We start from the raw sequence: 17,536 nt of genomic DNA, 5'->3' as shown, positions 1-17,536 counted from the left end.
TCTTCTGAGTGTTTCCAGCCACATTAACATCTTACAAATAATCAAAAGGGTTTATTCAGAGAGAGACATTAGTGGCATCTCCAAGCACATCCCTGTATTACTTCAGCTATAGTAATGCAATGTTAAACAATTCGACCCCTTTAAGTTCGATTATGGGTGGGTTGGTCGGGCGCTTCTGGACCCACCAACCTATGAAAATAATAAGAAATACGAAATTTGTGGATGGTTCATTACGAGTGATTATTGTTTAGTTGAGATTGTGTGTGTTATGAATGATAAGAAATTTGTGGATGGTTCATTACGAGTATTTCTTTATGAGTGATTATTGTTAACTTGAGATTGTGATTTTGTTACGAATGATTATGGTTCAGTTAAGATTGTGTTTTTAATTTGGTTTTAGATTTTATTTTTGAGTTTGTTTAAATGGTTCGAAATTGTAATTACTCCAACATGTGGAGTTAGTTAAAATTAGAGAGTTAGTTAAGTGAGTTAATTCGAGTGATGGATGAAGAGTTAAGGAGTTATGTGCAGTTTATATTTAGACTTTGAGTTCACTGAGTTAAGTGTGTGTATGTCAAGATATTTTAGTCGAGTCGCTAGTTGAAAAAGTTTAAATACCTTTCACCTGGTTCATTGTACGTATTGAATTTTGTGTGATCAATAAAAGAGCCTCAACTAATGTATTTTGTGTGTGAATTTATGTTTTGTATCCTGTACCTTTTCAACAAATTGATATTTACCCCAAATTACAAAGAGTAAGAAAACAGATTAGAAGGAGTCCGTGTGGGAAGAGAGAAATTTATATTTTCTCTTGGTTAATGCTATAGTGATCCTTGTAAGTTATACAACAAATTGGTATGAAAGCAAGGTTACAAAGAATTAAAAAAACAGATTAACAAGAATTCGAGAAGAGAGAAATTTATATCTTCTCTTAGTTAATGCTATCCTGCACGCACTTTGTAACCTATATACAGAGCGTTATAACGCATGCAGGTGTCACCCACTTCGAGAACACGCAGTTTTCCTTTGACGTTTGTAGCGTTAGTCAGACAATGGTGGCCGTGAAGAGAGTTAGCACGCAGGCCTCAATCAATCCAGGCCGCGTTAACCGAGTCAAAAGGGCAGGAAAATTTGTTTAAGAAAAGTCACGTTGTAAGAGTTGATTCATGAGATTTCGTTGTGCTTTCCGTGAAGAGAGTTAGCACGTTGATTCATGAGATTTCGTTGTGCTTTCCGTGAAGAGAGTTAGCACGCAGGCCTCAATCAGTCCAGGCTTCGATAATTGAGTGAAAAGCGCACGAAAATTTGTTTAAAAGAAGTCACGTTGTGAGAGTTGATTCAAAGGTTTTTAAAATGGGCTCCGTATAGCTCTATATAGTGTGAATTATTATCAAAGAGAAGTGCTTTTTGAATACAGATATGAAATTTCTTTTATATAAAATTTATCTATATATTTATAAAAGGATTTTTGAAAAAAGAAAAATTACCATATGAAGAAGTTTTTGTTTTTAAAGGTTTTCTTAATATAAAAAAAGTTTTTGATTGAAAAACTTTTTTGAGTTTTTTTGGTAAAATTTGTTTTTGTTTATCATGATAGTGTCTTGGCACAAGGGCATATTGAAAATCATATTTTCTTTTAGGGGCAATATGGAAAACAACCTTATGCAATTAGCAAAGCAACGATAAGAAAATGAATAATAACAATCATGGGTCGCAAAACGTGATTGAAGAAGACTAAGAAAAGGAATCGAAAAGAAGAGGCAGAGATTGTTGTCATGGTTAGAGAGGTTCAGGCAGTAGTTGAAGAACTGAGAAGTCTAACAAAAGACAAAGATGAAATCGAGGGTGATTGAGATTGTTGTCATGGTTAGAGAGGTTCAGGCAGTAGTTGAAGAACTGAGAAGTCTAACAAAAGACAAAGATGAAATCGAGGGTGATTAATGAAGCTTTGATATGCTACCACTTCCTATGATTGCAGGTAAATATTTTGATCATTGGGTTATCAAGATGTTAACTTTTCTTCAAGCTAAAGAATTAATTGAGTATGAGTCTTATAACCCATATGATGAAGTATGTGATGCTTTAGCATTGAATTTTATAAAACAAGCATTGGATGAGAAGTGTTTGTGCAAAGTAGCAAAAGCTACAACTTCCAAGAAAGCATGGAAGTTCCTGGAAACAGAGTTTGGTGCAAGGAGGAGTGGCATGCAACAACAGGTTATGTCACAAGCAAAGAAGCCAACCACAGATCTAAGAGTATATGAACAAGACTCTCTAAGGAAAATAGAGCTTGGAGAACCCCACTCAAAAGTGAATGATGGTTGTCAAGACCATAAAATTGAAACCCATTATTTAAGCATGCATATGTATGAAGAAGACTCAGGAAAGATTGCAGAGAGAGAAGTTGAATCCTCTATGTGTGAAACAGAGCAAAAGGAAATAAATGTTAAAGGACTCCACTGTAATGTGGATGATATAGATGATGGTGAATTCCACTGTGATGAGACACATGTGGATGATGACTGCAAAGATATATGTGAATTGGTGAATCCAACTGCAGCTGATGGATTTGGTGAAGTTGTGATTGTCAATGAAATTGATAATGAGCACATGGATGCTCGGATATCCCACCATAGTGTGGATGAACATTATGTTGATGATATGTGTTGTTTCCTTTCTGAAACATGGATTGATTGTGGCAATATGATAAGTGTCATGTTTGATGAAGCATTGAAGGTTGAAGCTGCCACTGTAGCAGCAAGATATGAAGCAGTTGGAATTGCTCATGAAGCAGTATGTGATCTAGTAGTAGTTGATGATCGAGAACAAGATAAAGTGATTGAAGAGTTTTTGATGAGAATATCCACTGACCACGTAATAGTGGAAGATAGTTTCAGTGAAGTTGAAAAGAAGGTAGAGAAGGAAGAAGTAGAGCAAGAAGCTCTCACTGAAGAGAGTCATATTAAAGGTGTTTTTTACATTGTTTTTTAATATGTAGGTGTTCAAAATAGCATGGGAGCAGAAGTTGAAAGCAAGGTTGTTAATAAATTTAATGCATATTTCAAGCTCATTAAAGAATGGATTCAGAAACTAATAAAACAAATTGATGCGAGTCTTAAAGCAGTAGCTGGAATAAAAGAATTGAATGAAATGGTGAATATCGATCTTAAGTGTGCAGATTATAGGAAAAACACAACAGTACCTGATGATGAAAGTGAAAAGAATGATATGAAAAATAAATATGAATGCATTGAAACCATTTTTAAACAATGGTGTCAATAAGAGATAAGATTCTGCTATCAAGAAATATTGTAGAAAGAAAGACAGGAATATGAAGCACACGGAGCAAAGAAAATAAGACAATTTGAAGATGCAATATTGTGGCATCAATTCATAGTTGAACGAATATTTGAAGAGGAAGGTGTAGTAGACAAGATCAAATTGTGTTTTAGCACAAATTCAAGAATAGTCAAATAAAAATTGCAACAATAACAAGTAAAGGAATATAGAGTCTACAACAAGAAAGCGCAACAGAGAATGAAGCAATTTTGAGGATATAAAATTTGGAAGAAGAGAAAAAGAAAATGCAAAATTGTGAAAGCCTTGAGTCATTGTAAGACTAGCTGAGACCTAGACAAGCATACATGTTTTAGTGATAATTGTGTCAATTTCTATTGTAAGCTTAACATACATAGTTGAGTCATGTTGAGTCATACAGTCGTAATTAAGGATAAGTGTTAGAAATTGTAATTAATCTCGCATGTGGAGTTAGCTAAAATTAGAGAGTCAGTTAAGTGAGCATTGATTCAAGTTGAGTGATAGATGAAGAGTTAAGTGCAGTCCATATTTAGAGTGTGAGTTAACTGAGTTAAGTGTGTGCATGTCAAGATATTTTAGGCGAGTCGCTAGTCGAAAAGGTTTAAATACCCTTCACCGGGTTCATTGTAAAAATCAAGTTTTGTATGATCAATAGAAGATCTGCAACTCGTGTGTTTTTTGTGTGAACTTATGTTTTATTTCGTCTACCTTTCCAACACAAATTCACAACTAACTTGTACTTATATATATATATATATATATATATATAGATATGATGAATGTAAGTGTGTACTTTTATAAATGTAATTGTTTTTTTCGGTTCTGATGAATGTAAGTGTGAGTATAGATAGTTTTTATGTTGAGCCTCGCCTCACCTAATAGTTGCATCTTGGATCTTCCAATCACTCTGTCTTCCATTCTTGTTCTTCTTGATGATTTGGTATTAGAACATTAGTGAGAGGTTCAAATCATATAATATTTTGCTGAGAGGAATTGGACCGAGTGTTGCTGCGTATTGAAGGATGTGAATCGAATGCACCTTATTGACATATGAAGACCAATTGGTGAACTTTATGTGAATCGTTGAAGCATGCGAGTGTGAATTTGTGTACTAATACTGGTCAGAGTTTGAGATGGAAAGTGCTCTATGGATCCGAAAATGTGGAGAATATCTGCGTGGCGATTAATCATTGCATCATTTTCAAGAGTTATCCGACATCAATCATAGGTGGATCGTTCATCTTGGATCTTCCAATCACTCTGTCTTCCATTCTTGTTCTTCTTGATGATTTGGTATTAGAACATTAGTGAGAGGTTCAAATCATATAATATTTTGCTGAGAGGAATTGGACCGAGTGTTGCTGCGTATTGAAGGATGTGAATCGAATGCACCTTATTGACATATGAAGACCAATTGGTGAACTTTATGTGAATCGTTGAAGCATGCGAGTGTGAATTTGTGTACTAATACTGGTCAGAGTTTGAGATGGAAAGTGCTCTATGGATCCGAAAATGTGGAGAATATCTGCGTGGCGATTAATCATTGCATCATTTTCAAGAGTTATCCGACATCAATCATAGGTGGATCGTTCTCAAGAGTGATACAGCATCAGGCAAGACCTGTTGTAACCAAAAGTTGGTGCAGTCAATAGGGTTCTAGAGGAAAAGGAAGGCATACCACACAGAAGTATCGAGTCATCGGCAAAGCTCATGTCCCTAGCCATAGGTTAGCCAAAGCCCTGCACACCCAGCACTTGGGCGTCCCAATTAGGTGTTTCCTATTGTTCAAAGAATAAAACTGAGGACGCCTTATGTGTTTGATATTAAGTTCCCTTCTTCAACTTTGATTCATCTGATAGTTCGTCATTGTTTGTAGTCTCTGAAATCTCTCTGAGAGTTGAGAAGTGTGACTTCTTTCATTTTGACAGGATCTCACCTTTGGATTAAGTTGAAATCTCGATAGTAGTGGTCTCGACGATATTTAATAAAAGCCCCTGACACGACCTAGCAATTGACATTTTTTGTGCGAGATGAGAGCTTGATGGTGCAAGCCATCGTTGATACCTTGCAGGCCCTCAATCTTATTGCATCAAGCTCTTTTGTCTCACATTCTTGATTGCCTTTGAGATAAATTACTTTGTAGGACGATGACAAAAAGAGTAGATTCCTCCAGCTTGGGTGTCGCCTAACTAGGGTTCCAAGTGACATTGTTGGAGTGAGAGCTACTATGTGAGAGTGAGGAGTAGTCTCGCACAAGCTCTCACCTAATCTCTACCCCCTCTCAAGCTTTTGTAAACATAATTTATTTGTTCCTTCCTAGAAATTAAAGAAAGGTTGTGGAAGTGCATCTTTTTCAACTGTGTGGACTAAGGTATTAAGTGTGCGAAGTCGGGGATATATATATATATATATATATATATATATATATATATATATATATATATATATATATATATAGCATAATGGCTAATTCTCTGGCAAAAACATATTTAAATTTCAAGCAAGTTATATGGATTCAATTATGTGAAACATATTTAAATGAAGCAAGTTAGATGGCTCCAATTATGTGAGTCAAAAGTTTAAATTGAAAACATCGATGGAAATATTGAACATATTGAGAAGGATATGGAGACTCTTCAAGCTAGCATCATTCATAATGGATGCACAATAGAATTGGAAGCTTAGGAGGGACACCTATGGTATGAGGTAGTGTGCATGGTGCAATAGAAAAAAATCTTGTGGAAATAAAAATCTAAGATATGATGGTTCAAAGAATGTTATAAGAAATCCATTTTCAACATAAGGAACTAAAAACAAATAAACATGGTAAAAAAATGAAAACTACAATGAAGTAGTGTAGTAAAAAAAGGGACATTTTGATGCAAGAGCATTCAACCCAAGGAAAATCATTGTAAATTAGTAGACATAGGGGGGTCATGTATTTTAAGGCATTTGGATTCCTAAGCGATGAATTAATGTAATATTTAGGATTTTGAGTGCATAGAACAGGAATTAATTAGATAATGTGAAATATCTTGTAAATGCTCTCGAATAAATGAGAACATGAGTGGTTAGTAATGAAAAAAGAGTTAGAAGTCAATTATAACTCTTAAAACAGTTCATGATTCAAGGAACTAGAGAGAGTTCTTAGGAATTAAATGAAGTTAGAAGTGGACATAGAGGATAGAGGAAATTTAGGAGTCGGTTCAGTAGATCTAGAATTTGAACTAGAATTATTTCAAATAACCTTTCTGGTATAAATGTAAGCCTATGGGCATAGTGGAGAAGAGGCCACTAATAGTTGAAAATCAGGCCTGTGAGAGACACATAGTCTCGAATGTAATCATTTGTTTATACTTATGTATACAGAGGTTTATTCCTAGTTGTGTAAATGGGTGAAATGAGTATTTTATGAATGAATTACATATGAATTCGTAGGTTCTATAATAGGGTTGCAGACAAATTTTTGTAGAACGCGCAAAGGGAGAGAATGATTTAGAGGAATCATCATGGGTTTTAGAATCTAATCGAAGGAACAGAGTGAAGCTCTGGAGAGAAGTAGCGAAGTGAGAATTTGCAGAGGAGTTAAACTCAGATAAGTTGAGCAACAAAGGCAGAAAGCAAAACCCCGAAGAAAAACCCAAACCACAGAGAAAACGCTGAAGAATTAGCGTAAATTATAAGTAAAAAGGAAGAGCGAAGAAGGAAGTATCAACGCATATGAACCGTTAGATCTCAAATATCAACCATCATCATGTGTTAGAAGAGCGTGGGAAGTAACTAGCTAAAAGGCAGATTTATAATCTCGAGTGGTATTTCGGGCGGCAAAGCAGTGGTAAGTGGTATCGAGGGCTTGGCTCCAATTCCATTAATTGGAGGACATGTAGCAGCGGAGGAGTGAGGGGAAACTGCTTTATTGGGCAATTAACCCTCATGTGTGTTGTCAACCCAAAGCAAATGTGAACCATCGGATCTACTAGGAGTAGATCAACGACGGAGGTTTAATACGCAAGTTGGTTAATCGGGGATCGGGGTATGGAAGTTACACACGATAATGTGAAGGGCTGATGGGTGGGGAACCGATGAAGTTATGAGCGTGGGTTTATAAAGTTTGAAGTCTGACAGTTCGATCACATATCGGGAAAGCGGAAGGAGTGTGTAATGTGACCCGCGAGAAGCGATACCCGATTGCGATAAAGGTAACCTCGAGAAGTGTGCAGAGGCCGTATAAAGGTGAGAAAGGTAAGTTTATGAATGTTTTGTGGTATTTCCTTTGTAAAAGGGTTATAAAGGAAAATAGCGCCGATGAGAAGGTTTATACGTTAAAACATATTTAACCAACGTTAAGGGAGGAAAGGTTACATATGTGTGGTTAAACGGTTAACGAAGGGTGTATAAGGTTTAATGAGAGGATTTTAGTCCCGATAGGAAGGATTTAAAAGAAAGGCTTTAATAAAGTCATATTTGAAGGTTAAGGGGTAATTAAAGTCCCGAGACATGAATTTTGTATGTTGGTCTACCTATGTTGATTAATAGGGCCTTAACCATTGGAGGGTGAAGATGCCAATGTTTTACCCTGAACAAATCCATGTATACATATAAGTAACTATGATATTGGTATAAATTATGAAATCTATATTTCTAGTTCAAAGAAAAGATTTATCATTTAAGAGTTTAACTAATTACCCCTTAATGAAAAATTTGAACAAAAATAAATCAAATATTGTCTTAAATTAATTTATGGATGATCAAACCAGATGAGCACGTGTTGAACTTGATATTTTAGTTTGAACAACCACTGTAGACTATGAAATTATTAGTAAAAAATCAGGAACCATAGAAAGCCAGGGCTCTTTATATGTTTCTCCCAATACAAAATTATAATTCCATGTTATGTCCCTGTGTATAATCCATGCAAAAAATGAGAAATTGTTGAGAATCTATAAAATCTATCTAGTCTTGACTCCTCAATCAAAATCCAATGCACGTCATGACTATATTTGACATATTTCATATCATTTTATCACTTCCAGTCAATGCATGCAAGCAACACTTTTCAACACTTAACATTACAATGAAGCAGATACATCTCATAACTCAAGGAAGCTACATGTTTTCTAAGATGTTGCAAGTGGGCGGGTATCCTAATAAACCAAATTTCACCCACAAGACATTCACCTTGGTGGGGGGCATAACAATGCCCCCACTTTACTAACCAACCAAGTAACCAAATTGTAGATTTTGGCTTATGTTTTAATGGTAGATAGGTGGGGATGTTTTCATTTTATTAACATACTCTTTAGTTAAATATTTTGATAATTTGATATGTTAACAAAGGAGGAGATCTCAATTTATTCTTTAAAATGCATATTTAATTACCATTGGAGGAAACAGATAATACTTAGTGAAAATCATATCACCCATTATATCTTAGCCTTTAGAAGAGAAAAGCGACTATGAAGTGTCTTCCCATGACATTTGTGCAAAAACAGTATACAAAATATATTGAATTATCACCTTAGTGCACCCAGGTGTACCAAAAATGATATCAACACCTCTACACAATGCATATTCCTGTGGACCATAGGGAGCACCTCCATATACAGAGGATGAATGAAGGCCAACTTCTCCACCATAAACCTCAAAGTCAGCATGGACCTGCATTACAAAACAATTCTTACATGGAATTCTTGAAGTCACAAGCATAAAGAAATTACACATGAACTTTTTGAACAATTTCAATATCAAGTCAGACTGCAGATGATAGGCAAAGCTCCAGACTTTTTAAAGGGCTACCTATTTTGCAAGATCTGTTGTTTGAACTAACACAATCATAATGGGGGACCTTCCATGGGTTGTATTCCTATCTTTGGCATTTGGACCATTTGTTAATGACTCCACAATAGGAAACACAAATGCCAATGTTTTACCCTGAACAAATTCATGTATACATATCAGTAAATATGATATTGATTTAAATTATAAATTCTAGACTCCTAGATCAGAGAAAAGATTTATCATTTAAGATTTTAGCTGATTATCCCTCACTAAAAAACTTGAACAAAAAAAATCAAATATTGTCTTAAGTTAATTTATTAGTGCTCAAACCAGATGAGCACACGATGAACTTGATATTTTAGTTTGAACAACAACTCTAGACTATGAAATAAGTAGTAATAATTCAGGAACCACAAAAATCCAGGGTTCTTTATATGTTTCTCCCAATACAAAATTATCATTCCATATTCTGTCCCTGTGTGTAATCCTTGCAAAAAGTGAGAAATTGTAGAGAATCCATAAAATCTATCTAGCCCATACTCCTTACACAAAATCCAATGCACGTCATGACTATATTTTGACATATTTCATATCATTTTATCACCTCCAGTCAATGCATGCAAACAACACTTTTCAACACTTGAAATTTCAATGAAGCAGATACATCTCACAACTCGAGGAAGCTACATGTGTTTGGTTCTGTTTTCTTCATTCCATAGAAGGATTTTATGGTTCATTCCAAGTCTTCATTGGTAGGATCTGATCCAGATGATATCATGTTGGATTTCTAGAGATTCCATTTTCACAGGGAAATAAAGGAAAATCCCTGGTTATTGACACAAGTAGCCATCTTTGAAATTTCTCGAATAGTTTTTCTATTTCAAATATGGAAGGCATAATATGTAGTCCCAATGATGAAGTAGAATTCAGGATAGTTCTAAGAGGCTTAAATATTGCTTTACAAAGAGAAATATGAGAGTTGATTATCCGAAGAGATTCCAAACTAGTCATTGAAGCATTGTTGGATAATTAGAGTGAACCATATGGAAGCATTCATTTTGTTCCTTGTTGCATTCCCTGTGTTCCCTTCCTTCCATGAATAAATGGAAATGTTCAAGACATAAGCATTGTATCCCCATTTGTATGTAATAGTCAGGAATTTCGTTGGGTAGATAGATAGACAGACAGACATGGGGGAGTGATTACATAATGGCTCACAATCTTCAAGTAGAAGCTCTGTCTTACAATACTGTATCAATTTTCTTTAAATGGATAAGTGGGTGAATCTAACATATTATGCCTTGCACCCTAGGGAATATGATATCCATCTTCAACTTTATCTGAGTTTGAGCAGTATATAGGACATGAGATCTTTGATATCTAGACTAAATCAGTTGTGTCTCCTATTCTTCTCTGATCCACTAGCTGCCATGTTTGTGGCTTGTACCGACCTTCCTCCAATATTGCAGGTATGAAAATCTTTGAATTTTGATTGCCAGGATCTTGTTCATAATAGAGTTCTAGTTTCAACTTCATGCTTACAAGTTCACTTGGTTACACATTCTCAAAAAGTCTGCGACCAAATCCAGGTATTGAACCCTATAAAAGATTATCTTAAAATCACCTCCAACTCTTTTCTAGTTGTAAAGCCCCTTTGTTGTCGATCCAAAGTAGACTGACTTTTGTTTTTCAGTCTTACTAGATGTCCAAGGAATTCCTCACAAAACCACTCACAGTTCACTATGATGAAATGAAGCTCTTGAAAATAGATAATTTCTCCAACTTTATGCAAAGAGCATGCTATGGCTGTTCACCTCTCTTCATCCTTTGTGGGATCATCATATTGAGACTGTATTCCCAGTGCTAGAACCTTTGTTTCACACATTTGAGAAAACTCTTCTGATCTCATAACTGGCTTCTTGGAATGCTCAAATTTCCAATTGAACAACAACACTCTTAAGTCATCACATACCCGACAAATTTTGGGAACCCTTCATAAAAAAAAATTGGTTGTTTGTTTCACATGATGAGAAACCTTATTCACTAAACCATATGACCTTGCATCCACTGTATATACAGTTGGGGATAATTCAACAAAGCAAGTGAAACGATCCCTAAGCTTGTAAATGCATTGGACCACTCATAAGTACAATTTTGATCTTTCAGAAATTTTATCAATATGAGTTAAAACCTTGACATGAGTGAGAAAGGATTTTGCTCTTCTGGAATTGGAAACAAATAATTCTTAGCCAATATACTATATCTTATTCAAGTTCTTGAAGCTTTTTGGGTTTTCTGTTATCTGTTTTTCTGACCAGGCTGTAAATTATGAGAAAGAAATATGGGCTCTCGGGACCAGGGAACATGAGATCATGAAAAGCATGGAACTCATGCTGACCCACAATGTACCAAATTGAGATTCTAGTATCATCATCTTCCAGGAACTTGATTTTTATACCATGAGTTCTTGTGATGGGTTCAACTGGGTTCAAAAGAGTTTTTATTTGGTCTATTGATGGAATCTTGGCTCGAGCAAAACTCTGCAATATGGAATAGATTTGTTTTACCTGCAGCCAAAATTGCAAATATTGGTCATTTGAATTGGAAATATCAATGTTGGTTGTCCAATTTATCATGGAATACCTAATAACATTCATAACAAGGACAAGTCATCTAATTTTAGAAACTGTAAAATTTTCTTACTTTTATGAATTTTGAAAAGCTTAAACCTATTTTTAGGTCATATTTTATTTGATTCCAAATAATGAATAATATTCCTCGTGGTCATTCCATGATCGATTTATCTATATATATTTGTTTTTAAGTATTATATATAATATATTATCATTCTCCTCACTAAATATTTCAACAATATATAGAAGTAGATTGGATCGTTGCCTTTACCTTTGTGTATAATGAAAAATTAATTAAGGGTGAATAGGGAAATTCATAAGTCTTGCCTGCAAATTCTTATCCAGAGAGGAAAACTGTAGCAGTTTTGGGCATTGTCATGGGAATGTTTTCCAGAAAATCAATTTGTGGCTTGACTTTGGCATTTTGTCCAAGCCATATTGTCATGGGAATGTTTTCCAGAAAATCAATTTGTGGCTTGACTTTGGCATTTTGTCCAAGCCATTGGTGAACACGATCAGTTTTACCAGAGGCTTGAAGCGGAGTTCCATTCAGATCAATCTCTTCAAGCCAGAGATTCACATGCAATGTATCCATAATTGCTTCAAGTACTGCATCTCCTACAACTCCTTTACATCCCTTCAAAGACATGGACTTGAAAGTTGCATGAAGAGCTATAATAATTTTGATGAAATCAACTGTGCCCATGCTATGGTCATCATTTATAGCGAATTTTAGCAAACTCTGGTTTATGGAGATCACCTGCACCAATGCACTTACACCAGAACTACCCATTTTAGTCTGAGGTCCCCCAATGGACACAAATTTCATAGAAGTATTTGCTTGAGGCTGGCTTGGTTTAAACCTACTAAGAGGAAAAATAAAATGATCAATTCCTTCTCCTCCCATTGGATTTCTTTCAAGTTGCAAGGATTGCAAGGTATGGTTCAAAAATAGAGCAACTGCAATGTAGGAAACACCCTTATCACTCATGCTAGTGTTTATTTCTTTTATAAATAATGTTCAATAATATTTAGTATATTGTTAACTTTACGATATTTGTTATATTCTTAATTTTATTTTTAAAATTTTACACATTCAATTTTTATAACAAATTTTGTTATATTTTAAATATGCTATTTCAAAAATTTTAATTATATTTATTTATTTTTATTCGTTTTCTAACCTACTTCACAAACTAAATACATTTCGTATAAATTATTCTTATTCTTATTCTTATTATTATAACAAAAATAATAATCACTTTTTTTTAATAAAAGATTCATTTTCTACTAAACATTGATATTTTACTTTTATTAGTTTAGTTATATGAATTAAATGATTAATACATTTTAATAGGCTTAGGAATCTAATGTAAGAAGAATGAAAATTGTGTTAATGAGGTTAGCAAGAATTTAAATATTAAAATTAAAGGTCACTTCTAATTTTTTTTAAATAATACAAATAATTACATATCCTTATTTATAAAATACAAATAATTTAATAAATTTAATCACAAACCTTCATTAAAATACGACCATGAAAACATTTATAATAAACAATCTCCAAAATCTAAGATACTCGTTTCAATATAATACACTTATTAACATAACTAAAATTATTAAAAACAAAAATGAACTTGGAATATTAAATGCTATGTAAAAGGAGGTAGAAAAATTCCACAATATCCCTAATTAACAAAAATGAACTTGGAATATTAAATGCTATCTAAAAGGAGCTAGAAAAATTCCACAATATCACTAATTACATTTCTTTATTAGAATTATAGTTTTACAATGATTACAAATTGTATTTTTTTAATTTTGATATATATATTTTAAGTGTGGTTCACGGGCACCGGAGTGGCCGCTACGTCCACATAGAGAAGCGGGGCAGCTCCACCCGAAGGGATCTGCCAGTCGGCCATATCAGGCGGGGCAGCTCCACCCGAAGGGATCTGCCGGTCGGCCATATCAGGCCTAACCCCAAGGGCGTCGAGGAGATTTGACCCCGTGACCTCCCAAACCGGGAGAGTACTAACAACGGGAACTCGACCATTTGAGCTATCCCTCGAGGCTTTTTAATTTTGATATTTTATTTATATTTTTTTTAATAATTACAAATTTTATTTTTTAAATTTTGATATTTTAATTCTTAATTATTTTATGTATTAGTTTTAAATTTTAATTATTTTAAGTAAAATATAATTGCACCATAAATTCATATTTATATCAAATTTTTCATGTATTTTATCATTTTTATAATATTCAATAGTATTATTTCCTAACTATTTTATGTAAATTACACTATTATAATATTATTATTGTGCATCTAAATATAGAAATATATATAATTTATTTAACATTTAATTTTAAGTTTAAATTTTAATTACTTTATGCGAATTATAATAGTCTTACACTTTCGTAGTTATATCCACATTGTTATGTATTTTATTCATTTTATAATATTCACCAATATTATTTCATAGCTATCCTATGTGAATTACAATATTATATAATATTGTTATTGTGTTTATATATATATAATATTATATAATATAATATGTTTAATAAATATATAAATAAATTGATTTAAATTATTTTTTAATTTTTATATTTTTATAAGTTTGTAATTAAATTATTATCAATATTAATATTATTAAATATTAAGCATAATTTTTTTTTTTAAATATTTATAATAATTATATAAATTAAACTGTTATCAATAATAATATTATTAATATTTAGAAAATGTTTTTTTTTTTTTAATATCAAATAAATCCGAGTACGTCGATCCTTGGCTTCATAATAAAGATGGTGAGACGCAACTAAAAATTAGAATGGTAGCGGTCAAAATTAAACCCTAGGACGAAAACAGCCGAATTACTAATTCCGTTGAAAAAAATCTAAATAAAATATAAGACAAAAGAATTTCCGGTGAAAGGGTTATAATTAAACATATTATTATCAATAAAGTATTTAAATATAATTTTTATTTAATTTGTTTTAGTTAATAAAGTATTTAAATTTTGTTTTTAGCTAATTAGTCATGTATAGTTTGGCAATAATGAAACTACATTATAGCCATGTCTAACAATCATATCTAAGAACAAAAATTGAACTAGTAATTTAAAATCTAAGAATACCTTAACATAGTATCCATTATTAAAAAATTAATTAAAATGTAAATAAATTATTATTAGAAAAAAATACCACGTTAAAAAGAAAATATATTTTTCATTTAGAAGTTATTTATCTGAGTATATTTGATTACAGTCAAGTTTATGTTATCTTGACTAAATGTTTTAATTAATTTTTATTACCTTTTAAAACTGTAAAATACCTTATGTTTATTTACAAAACCTAGCGAAGCACCTTATCAATTGCTTACCGATTGATAACTTAAATGATAGCTAACTTCCTTTTGGCCGAGGTCGACCTGCGTTTTCTGATTCCTTCGCAAATGGTAGAAGCGGACCATGTCAGGGCACTGCACGTCTTAGTGACAGGGTGTCTCCATAGGCCAAAGTCAAACAACGACGCATGCGTTCTCATCTCGTTCATAGTTTGTGCTTTACTCGACGTGCGTAACGAGCAAAATATGTTCCCGCCGGCTCTTGTCGGAAGTTCCACACAAAAAATATTATGACCGGCCGTCTTTGTACCTTACATTTTGCTGTTGGGAGGATCTGATGTCTGCGATAGGTTATCCCCGGTATTTTACCGCTTACGTTTGCGCCAACATCTACTGTTCTTTTACTCCTTCCTTCTTCCTTCTTATAACAAATCTCTCCTGCTTTTCTGTTAATTGTCTTCATAAACAGTATATAAACAAGCTAACTGTGGGCCGATCTAACGCATTTTCTTTAGCCAGCTAGCGAAGTGTTTTCTCTGCAATTTTGGAAACAGTATCGAGGCTACATCTGTCGAGTATTAGCGGCTACCTTGTTATTCTTGCCATAAAAATGAGGCAGCCATCGTGTCTTCTGGTTGTAGTAGCTTTCTTGAGCGTTGCAATCTGCTACTTACAGATGGTTGCCGAAGCAGGTGCGAACATTAGTGAAACCATTCAAGGATTTCTGGTCCCGCAGAACGAGGCGAGAAAACAAGTGGGAGTCCCTCCACTCAAATGGGATGTGAAGCTTGCAACGTATGCTCGTGTTTACGCAAGGGAAAGAAGAGGTGATTGCCTCCTTCAGCATTCCGAGGGTCCATTCGGGGAGAACATCTTCTGGGGGAGTGGCAGAGGTTGGAACGCTACAGAGGCAGTCGGCGCATGGGTGGATGAAAAGAAGTGGTATAACTATGCAAATAATAGTTGCAGTTCTGGTCAAGACTGCACGCACTACACTCAGATTGTTTGGAGAACAACAACCAACGTTGGATGCGCCGTCATAAAATGTAACAGCGGTGACACGTTCATCACATGCAATTACTACCCTCCTGGAAACTATGTTGGAGCGAGACCATACTGAAACATTGGCGCCCTCTATTTAACATTTATTCGCCGGTTTGGATTTCCTGGTTCCTCCATATTCTTAGTATGATACTGGATACGGATTTCATTCTTTCATACCACCATTTGCATTTCTTTCTCAGGACCATTTGTATTGATTATCATATTCTTCTTCTTTTTCCAATACATATGTATATTTCATTATTTAAATGTGATCATACACAAGCTTGTCGGATGGTTATATTGATTGAACATGTTGCTGGAGTCTCATATTTTTCAGAGTGCCATAATTTTCCAGTGCAAAGGTCGTTGTCAATACAATCCGCAGAAAATGACCATAAGCGACCTCTATTTTTATTAGTTTTCCTTAAATTTAATGAAGTTACAACGAATAAAGCGATGGCAGTTATAAGCAACCATCAAGATAAAGCAATGTCAGTTATAAGCGGCCTTCGAAATAAAGCAAGCTAAGCGATGCTTGTCGAAGAATGGCGCAAGGAGCATAACAAAATTAAATGACTTAATCCGAACCTGACCTAAATAAACTGTGGTCGTGGCGGATTGAGATAAAAATTGGCTATGACACCAGGTATTAACCAATCGATGGATGCGAAATAAAATTATAGATTTAAGTTTGATTTAATTTCAATGAGGTTTGGTGGTTATATATGTATACATATGTGTGAGGGGTTTTAAGATAATTTTAGTAATCATTTTTCTATCTGATATTAAATGTAACACAAACTCACAATAATTATTCATTCAACATTAATGCTATTATAATCGAAAAAAATAACAAAATTTAAATCTAAGTATTCATAAATTGCAATGAAAATACTATGAATGTCATATAAATTATATCAATATAAACAGAATTAAATCTTTATTCTAAGGAGACGCCATGCCATACGTCCATAATATGCATAATTCCTAGGGTTGAAATCTGATCTCACGGGGCCAATTTAAAATGGAATGGAATCTTTTTTAACGGGTGTTCCTCAGTAAATTGTTTAGCCTTGTTAAAATAATCCATTGGTTTCCCTTTATTGCTGTTCACTTCTACAAGATGCTTGAGGGATCCGCCATTTGACATGACACACGTATAAGTATTTTCAATGAAATATTAATTCTTTTAAGTTTTCTATAATCCCACATACGAATTCTCAATAGTTTCTAACATCTTCGTATTCCATTTTCCACGCACCGTAAAAGAGTTCGATAATTATGGTGAAAGACGAATTTACTTAGGAATAAGCCGTATTTATTTTTTTATTAAGTAGATAGTTGAAGAAATATTTCTAGTGGTATATAAAAATAGGTATTTGAGATTTTTGCTCACTCACTTTCTTTCCAT

The 17,536-nt window shown here is 33.8% G+C and overlaps 1 pseudogene; it reads right to left on the bottom strand.

The window, feature by feature from the left end:
• Window positions 1-10,476: 10,476 nt before the first annotated feature.
• Window positions 10,477-12,935, bottom strand: LOC149240986 (protein TORNADO 1-like; annotated as a pseudogene).
• Between the last annotated feature and the right edge of the window lie 4,601 nt (window positions 12,936-17,536).

This window comes from Pinus tabuliformis, chromosome 8 (assembly GCF_031772625.1).
Source record: "Pinus tabuliformis cultivar Carrire ecotype Pingquan chromosome 8, CPIR1, whole genome shotgun sequence".
NCBI classification, from domain to species: domain Eukaryota; kingdom Viridiplantae; phylum Streptophyta; class Pinopsida; order Pinales; family Pinaceae; genus Pinus; species Pinus tabuliformis.
This window is presented reverse-complemented; position numbering and strand designations above follow the sequence as displayed.